The following is a 10801-nucleotide window of genomic DNA, read 5'->3' as shown; positions in this document are numbered from 1 at the left end:
GACAGTTCGCTATTTCTTGGATAACAATGTTAAGAAATGGTGTTTCAAAAATTAAATTAAAATTTTAATAAAAAATTAACAAAATTCCAACATTTTCTTTAATAACTTCGAATCATATCACTGAAGAAAAACAAGTTTGCACCATTTTAAATTTAAAAAAAATAATTTTTCAGTGATATCGTTTTTAATTCCATTTTTTCTTCTTTGATCTTAATATTTTTAAAAATGCTTTTAAGAATATTGTTCAAATATTTATATAATTTATATAATATATATATAATATTTTTCGATTGGTTTAGAAAACTATACTTCTATATGAGCACATTTCAGTGCTATTATATTCATTTTTATGTAATATTATTGTTATTTTAATTTTGTAAAGATAATATAAAACTAAACAATTAAATCTGCAACATTTTATTCCTCTAAAGTTTTGGATGAAGATTCAAATCTACTTTATTATTTCAGTTCTATTATTTATTTTATTTTCTTTATTTTATTTTAACATAAAATTAAAAATTAGGTATTAAACATAACTGGAGCATCATTTCCTCCCCAATAATATACAGTTGATTTCCTTTATTTTACCAGTTTTTTATGGCTTTTTTTAAGCATTGAATAAAAATTAATTTTTAAAACTAACTTTTTATTACTTTTAATAAATTATCTTCTAAGCTCAATCATTAAATAATTCTTCCAACAACTGCAAGATAATTCTTTTCGAAGTTTATGTTCATTATTTATATATTTAGTTTGCTTAAACAGTAATTCTCATAAAAAACTAAATAGTATTTCTCATAATAATTTACTATATATATTCTGTTCTTTTCTTGCAATTCATGCATTAATTTAACAAAAATTTAATTTATTGTAAATACTTTATAATTAATTGACATAATTAAAGTAATACTAAATGTATGAAGGACAGATCAACTGGTCACCGAAAGCGGCTGGTACATCCCTAATTATTTCGACTTCATTTTCAAAGTATACGTCTAACGATAATCATCCTTATAACGTAAATATGTTTTCAATGTGAAGTAAAACAGAATATTTTAGTAGGGAACGCAATGTTAATATATTAAATAGTTTTCACTGACATTAGAGCCCGTGTTCCTTCTTGGGCTCTAGCCATGTCATATATGGAGTACCTGCTTAATTATGCTCCGACTCTGCTTAAAATCCAAAATTAATATTTATTGACTGATTCTCTAATTAGCATTTATGTTCAGCTTCCGGGTATGCATCTATATTGTTATATTTATGTTGAATGTGTAGTATAGACCGTTAATTGTTCTATAAATTTCTACATATCTTTCCTAATCAACTACTATTCTTTGAATAATCTACATTTGTTCTATGAATATGTAATGAGCTTGCTGTTAGATATTTGATGAAAATAAGCTGGAATGTATAAATTCGTTCAAATCCATAGGGTGATTTACAATAAATAATTTTATCAAAAATTTGTAAATTCTTCCAATTCGTCTTCGATAAGAAATAAAAAATTCAATACAATTTGCATCAAAAACTATTGTTACAACTGTTTCAGGCGCCGTCATTAGAAGGATATTAGAAAACCTATCAGGAAAAGTGACAGAATAAACACACGAAGGAGCCCGAAGTAAAGCAGTTCTTTTAGTTTTCGGAAAGGGATACCCTATAATGGCAAATTCTCAGGCATTGTGTTTTAATTTCGTTCAATCAAATCCTATTACTCCTTCCAATGATTAATCCATTAACCTTCTCTGGTATCAATGACACCATGTAATTGGTTTTGACCACTTGTTATCTGCTAGGGGAAAACAGATTAGGAAACAAAATGTTTTTGGCGGCAGATCAAAGAGATCCTTATATTTTCTATAGACTACTTATATACTCTTTTCAAATTTATCACAGAAATTATACAAAAAATAAATACTAAGATGATTCGAATGTTTAATTCGAAATATCGTAGTTTAATAAAATTTGAGATTTCGTTTTTATCTATCTTTATATTATTCTTTTCTCTTAAATACAACAACGATAGAGTAAATAAAAATGGTGTTTAATATCGATAATATCAAACACATTCTTGAGTATAAGACCAGGAATTAAGCAGGATCAATCTTTAGTCGATTGCTTCCTAATAGGGCGACACTCATGAGGTCTCTTTCATATTCCCTGCATAAAGGGTTAATTTTCCTTCCGCCTTGCCATGGACCTTAACAAACATAAAAGAATCCTAGTAGTCTTTTTACGGAAGGTGTTGTGTGTTTGTAACATAAAATTTAAAACTACTTTGTCTATTTAGTGGGAAAAAGAGGGATGGCAAGGGAAGAGTATTGGGATCAGACATTTCCGTACAGGTCAAACGTCCAATAAATCATTCTTAGTTCATTGAACAAAGGAACTAGGGAGTGATTAGTCTAGGTTTGCTAAAGACATATAAACTGCTGGCAAGAATGCTGTTAAAACTTTATTTACACCTCTTGAGCTCCAAGGTTTTCCGCCCAAGGGTGCTGTGTCCCCCTATGGGTTTGTTTATATTGGGTCAGTCTTGTTGTGTACGTTGTGATGTCTAGTTGTGTTGCTTTGTCTTTGTACGCTTTCCTGTAAATATGCTAAAAGTGTCTGAATAAAATGTGAAAAATCCACTAGTTGCTTTCAGTTCCTTTCTGACAGGTAAGAACTTTTTGAATTATTCTATTGGCTAATCAAATTGAACCTGAATTCGAATTGAAGTCTAATCATTTTTGGTGCCGAAACCCGGGAAACGCCCAATTCGACCTGAGATACCTTTAGATGCGAAACTAAAATGGATCTGGAATGTTTAAAAAAGGTTAGAACCCTTGTCAAAAAGGCGGCAGCAGAACATTTTAAACAGCTAGAACAGGAAATAAATAAAACGGATGAAAGATCTTTAGACATAATCGACGAACTGTTAGCGAAATTATTAGACAAAGATGATCAACTAAAGAAACTTGACTCAGAGATTTTAAATTTCTGCAAAGTTTGTCCAGTTTACCGACAATTTGTCGGTAAACTAGACAGGCGTCAAAGCACCCCAGAAAACCGCAAGAGGGGCTTAAGGGGGGACGCATGGCCCGCCGGCCGTCTGGATAGGTTGTAGGAACGCCGTTTTATTGATAAGGGTCAGTTCTAGAAGAGGTAACAACATTTTAAACGTTATCTAAAAGTGTCATATTTGACAAGAATTAGCATGATGCTTGACACAATTCCGAATACTTAACGATACGTTCATTAATACAATTTCATGCGTTTTAATACTACATGAATAATTTCCACTTCGCTTTTTATGAAAGATAAATTGCTTTTCAATGTATTTATTCGAAAATGTGTGATAAAAATTATTGAGGAATGATATTTCTTCTCATATAAATAGTGTATCCACTTCGAAATAATAACCATTTCTTCTAGATTATAGATATAAATGCATTACTTTACATAAATATAACGTTTTGCATTAAACGGAAAGAGTTTACGTTTCATTGGTTTTTGCTTTATTTCTTCTTGATTCGTTTATTTAATTCAATAAGTTCGAACATTAAAATATATGTTATTTAAATATAGGCACTTAAAAAAAGTTATTTCTTAAATTTAAAGTACAACTAAATGAGGTTAGTGGTGTTGAAATGATTATTTGTAAGGAGGGAAAAGTTGCAAAAGCAATTCTTGAAATGCCGTAAGTAGCAAGAAAAGCTTCCAACTACGGATGTTAAGTTTCCATGCTATATCACTTTAAAAAAAAAAAAAAAATCAGTTTCCAGAGTAGAACGCTATTACAAATTTAAACTTTTCTGTTTATCGTCGTAGATTTAATTTAAATGTAGTTCATTTTTTTTAAAATCTGTACTCTGATAAGATAAATTATTTGTTCATTATATAACTTTGCATTTTGTATATGAAATATTGTAAGTACACGGTGCATAAAATAAGCAGCTTACTAAATCAGAAGTATATTAATATTTTGCTAACTGATTATTTGTATCTGCGAAAATTTGTAGGAGATATTAGCTGAATTCAAATTTAATTTCCTTGTAGTTCCACTATTTATTAAACCATAATCCAAATCTATTGTAAAAAAAAATAAAACAGAATTAAGAAAAAGGATTTTTACATTAATATATGTAGTATATGTTCTTCAGAAACATTAATTTAATGAAGATCGTTCTTATATGTATAATAAATCATTAAGAACAGTGTTGAATGAAGTTCTGGTAATACACTCTTCAACAATATACATCTACACCTTTATTGAAATGTTTACTGATTAGCTATGCGTTTTTTCCATATTTTAAACAATGTACTTATTTCTAATTTCAAAAGAATTCATGGCCGTTTTAAACCTTCCAGGGGCTCTGAGCTAATTTAAATCTCAAAGCCCCTTTTTCTCTCCAAATTTTTTACTGATTTTAATTTAATTTTTATTCAGCAAATTTAAGTAGTAAATTTTGAAAACTAAAGTCGCAAGTCCCTTTCTAAAAAGTCCATTTCAATATTGTACAAATAAAAAAAGTGCACAGTCAAAACGTAAAATTATTTTTAAGCAAAATGTCGAAAACAAAAGACAACTTTCTATAACACTCTAAATAATATTATAAAAGAAGGGAATATATATTTTAAACTGTAAAGCTCCAAATTTTTTAGAATTATATATATATATATATATATATATATATATATATTCGAATCCTGTCGGCTCTTTAATATGTAACATTATTTGTTATGAAGCAGAATGCAGTTTGAAGACGTTGAAGAGACTTTTTTTAAAATTCTTTTTAATATCCATCGGGAAAGCATAATTATTTACAAGCAGAGACGCGGACAAGACGTCCGCCACAGCGCAGTACAAAAGCCGAAGTGGGGAAGAAGGGCCGAAATAAATTATCCCTCGCCTTTTATAATCTTAGATTTTGATAGGGATTTCTGACGCATGTCAATCACATGTAAGGGAAACTCAGGGATCTTTTAAGAAAGAATGTGCTTACTGGACATTTTTTTTACCCCTTCACGCCGAGCGCGTGAAAGTGTTGGCGTTTAGCTGATTAAGCAATTTTATACAGCTTCTCTTGAATTAATTAAGTAGAGAAAGTGGAATTGGATCACGAAATAAGAGAATATTTTTAGAATGAAGTTACTATGGGCTAAATTAAGATAAAATATTGGAAATTAATTAAATTTAAATTAGAGTTTAAAATATCATTACACACACACACACACACACACACACACACATATATATATATATATATATATATATATATATATATATATATATATATATATATATATATATATATATATATATATATATATATATATATATATATAACCGAACCCAAAAAACCGAATAACTTGTAAATGGTAATTAGGAATATTACTAGAGTAAAGTTCCAAAATTAATTTAATCAATACTTAATTATGACTTGAATAAATTTGACTGCAGGGCCCTCTGTCATTAACTGAATGTATAAAACTAAATGTCTTTCTATTCTAAAAATTATCAAGAGCTGCGGGTATTTTTCTTTTTTGCTTTTTTTAACTTATCACTCTTTGTTAAGATTTGTCATTTAATCAGACTCGTCATATTTAAATACTTCTTCATCCAACTAGAATATTAGCTTAACTTACCTGCATATGCATTTTGCGATTAATATTTATCATATGTATTCTTTATAAGCTTCTTATGTATTCTAGTTTCAAAATTTACATCATCAATAGAAAAATAAGAGAATACAGCTTTTCAAAATTACCTAAATTTGTAACAATGTCACAAAAGACAAAAAAAAATCACACTGAGAATATTTTAAAATAATATTAAATACATTGCAATATTATAAAAATCAAATAAATAGTAAATGCGGGATAAATTTAAAAAATAGTAAAAGATGTTTCGGAAAATGCCTTCCATTTTCAGTTGTCATGTTCCATTAAAATATCCCGAATTTTATTTTTAATTCATAAAATAAAATAAGGACTGTTTTAGGAACTTAAATAACAAACTACCTGATAACATACGCACACACACACACAAAGGAGAGAGGGGGGGGATGGGAAAATTGACTTTTAACACGGAAGCATATACTTTAAATTTCACAGATATTGACTTGACTGCTATTATGATTTTCATTTGAGAACTATATTTAGCATACTTTGACAATGAATAATGCAGAGAATTGATATGATTTGCAAATAAAAACTATTTTTTACTGTAAATTTTTAGAAAGTTCTCACGGAAAAAAGTCAATATTTCTCTTAATTTTTGATTAATTAAAATTCTAATTAAAAATTCAAAAAATCACTTTCATACCCACTAAAGTATGTATTTGCCAAATTTGATAGGCAAACGGACTGGTGTTTACAGAACCAGCATATACACATAGAGACAAAAGTTTTTTTCCTTATGTTTAAGCATCGGCAACCCCAACTCGAAAATGTTACTTTGAATGCGGGCATTCAGTGAGAGAAACTAGAAGATGCTTTCCCCTTCTTTTAAAGGCGTTTGTTGAAAATAACCTCTTCGATTTCAACCCCCCCCCCCCGTAGAGTTAATGGGTCATCTGTCCCTTCCGTAGTAAGTGGATTGCTTTTTTTTTTTTTTTTTTTTGTGGTTCTTCTAGTCCGAACCCTAGAGAAGACTTTTAATCTCAGTTTTATTCTATTTTTTTCCCTGAAAATTATTCCAGCAATTTTGTAGGAGAAATTGCAATAGTAAATAAATTGCAAATACGATATCTGCGGAATAGTTTAGTACATTAAACAATAATTTTAAAATTTTTCAATTATATTTAAAATTGAATCAATTTCTCAAGCATTACTGAAGCTGTGAATTTAGCTGACAACTCTTGAACACAGCATTGTGAATTTTATTTTATTTTTATAATTTTAACTCATCAATTTTAATAAAATGTAACGATTTATATATAATGTGTTAAAGATCCTAATTGTTTATATCTTCTTTTTAAAAGTATTCACATCTCTTCGTGCGTCACACAGATAACAATTATCTGCTGTATTGTAAATTAAAAGCTTTAAAGGATTTTATAATATTATATTGCTCCCATAGAAATCGAATATAATTTTTATTCCTAACATATTTTCCATGCATAATTTTTATTCTTTTGAATGGTTTTTAATATAATTACTAGTAACGTTTGCCTATTCTATTGTTGATTCTTACAATTTATAGTGATTTTTTTTTTTTTTCCTAATTTCAATTACTCATTACAGTGTAGTATTTTTGAAAACTATGCTCAATTTTGCAGACAATAAATACCTGAATTATAACAAAAAATTATTTTTCTGCAGAAAAATTTACTAATAAATAATACTGTGTTAGACCAATACATAGTGACTGGGAAGTATATATGCCCATTACCTCCAGTAAAAAGGGAAGGGGTAAGCATGAAGACAAAACAAAGTGTTTTGTCACTTTTCAATGTAAAATATAATAACAGAGTGAAAACACACACACACACACACAGAGGTTCCATTTAGATTTTCTGCATCATTTGTGACGAATGGGAGCAAGAAGTAACAATTTGTCTAGGGTGCCGATTACCTTTATAATACTATTCCGTCAGAAATTCTTTTTGTTCAAATGATTAGTGAATTCTTTCACGTAAATTCTTGGTTCAAATATTTAGACAAATAGATGTGCCGACTATAACCATATATCATTATAAAGTTACAAAATTATATTAAGTTAAAATATTAAGGAATTTATAAAGTTAAAAAATTAAGAAACAGGGGAAAAGACGAAAGTTTTCAACGAGTATTTCCCACAAATGAAATTATGCAAACTCATTCCATACCTCTTAAGCGGCGGTCCAACTACCTGCCACCTCACGGATTTGGTCATAAATCTGACATCCAACCCACTGGGGGACCACACTCCCCCGTCGCCCGTGGTACGCCTGTAGTTTCCCGCAAAATGTCGGTAGATGGATAAACATCAAAGAACCGGAAAATTTGTTTGGGCTATGGGGGGGGGGAGTCAAAGAAACTGAGGGTTTTGAGCGGTCGAAAGGGGAACGCGTGCCGTCTGAAGATTTCTCTGGTCGTGGGTCCGCTGCCACAGGTGGGGGTGGAACCACGAAGGAAGGGTGACAGTTTTATGACCACATCTGTGAAGATCATCTGGCCGTTGGACCGCGGCTTTAGGAATGTTACTTTAAAAAAATGCTGCCAAAGCAGGATTCACAAGACTCATTAGCGCCAACAAATGATAATAACAATAGCTGGACGAAATCTCCTGACCCTAAGGGGTGCGACACAAAAGGGAAGCGATTTTACGAGGCAATTAGGGTTCAGCTGGAAAGTTCAAGAGGGGGAACGAAATTCAAACTCATTACTGGTACAACTGTTGTACCGCGCCGTAAGGAAAGGTAAAAAAAAATCTGGTACAACTGTTGCACCAGCCGTAAGCTAGAGGTTAAAATACCAATACATTTTCTCGCCAAATACTCTTGTCAACAGAAAGCATATACAGTAGACTCCCGATTATCCGCTGGCGGGTTATCCGCGGTGCGGATTATCCGCGCCTGCCACACTAAGTTTTTTTTTTTTTTTTTTTTTTTGACTGATTTTTTCAAAAAGGTGCAGTTTTACAGTTATGCTTTTGTAATTGCATAATACATTACAGTATTAAAACAATACATATGTATTAATTTTTCTTTGTATCATTGACGCCTCTCGTAAATACAAAGCACTTTTCTGTTTTCATTAATAAAATGCATTTTAGGTTCGTTTTGAGTGATATACTAAAATATTAAGCGTTAGTTAAACATTTCCTGCTGTTTATTTTACGTTTTATTGTACATAAAACGATTTTTGAAAGTTGGAATGACTGTTTTCTTTTTTGCTATACCCATTTTTAGCTTTTTTTCGGATTATCCGCGATTTTTGTTATCCGCGGCGGCCGCGCCACCCAATTCCGCGGATAATCGGGAGTGTACTGTATTTTAGAAAACCTAGACTCATCACTCCGTACCCCCTTTTTTCAAAGAGCTACGCATGATTTATTGGTCTTTTATGATCCGTACGCAAATGCCTGTACGCATCTGTCCCACTACCCTTTCAGAGACTTGTTCGGCTTTATTGAAGTTGAGAAAAAAAGGAAAAATGGTAAATATTCAGCTAGACAACGCTTCTCAGCGATGCTTTTTGAAAAAAGAAATAGCCGACGCGTTAAAATTGCCTATATTGAAAACCTAAAAACTGTTAGTTTATACATTTGGTTCGAGGGAGCCGATATAAAAAAACATATGAACATATAACATAAAAACATATGAATTAAAGTTTACTCTTTGCAATTCTCGTGCCCCTGAGAAAAGTATTGAAATGGAAGCCTTACTTTGCAATGTCATTTCTAGTTCTCCTTTTAAAGTATAGTCTAATAAACTAGAAAAGATGCTTAGTAAAAAAAAATATACAGCTTTCAAATGCTTGTGAGTCTTTGGAATTTTCTCTCTTAATTGGAGCGCAATACTTTTGGGAAATTCATTCAGGCAAAAGGGAGCATTTAACTAAAACATTATTTGTAATGAATACAATTTTCGGTAAAGTTGTGCAAGGTCGAATCTCACCAGTAGATTTAAATTGCGACAAGAACGTTTCTATTTTAAAAATAGAATGTTGCTCAGCTTTAAATGAAAATTTAAAAATGTTTTGGGAATTGGATTCGATGGGAATAATAGATAGGGGAAAAAAAAAAAATCTCTGATAGCGACGAGGATTCAATTGCTCACCTTGAAAACAACTTAAAATTCAAAAATGGAAGATAATAAACTAAGCTTTTTTGGGATAAACATCCCGACGACTTGCATAATAACTTTGAGATAGCTAAGCGCAGATTTGAAAATTTATGTATGGGAATGAAAGAAAATAATTGGCTTTTAAATGAATATAAGAATATTATTGCAGATCAATTAAATCTGAATATTGTTGAGGAATGCTATTCGAAAAATGAAGAAAACACATATTATATGCATCATTCCTCAGTTGTAAAATTCGACAAAGAAACGACGAAAGTTAGAATGGTTTTTGACTTCGAAAGATAAAGTCTTATAAATCTTTAAATGATTGTCTTACACCTGGTCCGCCTTTGAATCCTAGAATCCTTGATGTGCTATTGAGATTTCGCGAATTTGAGTATGCATTTTGTAGTGATATACAAGGAGCATTTTTAACAAATGGAATAGCTAAGGAGCATAGAAATTATTTGAAAATTTCCATTTCCCAGATGACCAGGTGGATGTCTCGTAAAATTCTGAGAATGACACGCGTACCATTCCGTGCAACATCTGGTTCATTTGTGTTTGCTGCAACCATTAAATGTCATAGTCGTGAATTTTAAAAGACAAGAGCAACAATATAGACAGAATGAAGTTCATGGTCTAATTCTCGAGATTATGAAGATAGAATGCCATCAGATCTTATTGATGAGCCCCATGAAACTCCTAGAGAAAAATCTGGAAAGGATAGGAATGGTCGATATGAAAGACAAGATGGGTGAAAGAAAAGTGGGAAAAGGATAAACCTCCACGGCCAGATAGCTGGGATTAAAGAGCAAGTAGAGAATCCACTAAGGATGACAGGCACACTATGGACAGAACGGAAATTAGTTCTCAACCAGAACGTGATAGAAAAGGCCTTAATTCTAGAGAAGAAAAGAAAGAAAAGTCCAGGATCCGGGAGAGACTGCATTCCTGTAGAACCTAAAAGACGTGAATGGTATCATCGCCCACCATCTATAACTCCTAAGCAGTTTGAAAGTGTCAGGCCCCCAAAGAAAAAT

Source organism: Argiope bruennichi, chromosome 8 (assembly GCF_947563725.1).
Source record: "Argiope bruennichi chromosome 8, qqArgBrue1.1, whole genome shotgun sequence".
Taxonomy (NCBI): domain Eukaryota; kingdom Metazoa; phylum Arthropoda; class Arachnida; order Araneae; family Araneidae; genus Argiope; species Argiope bruennichi.
Note: the sequence above shows the minus strand (reverse complement) of the source record.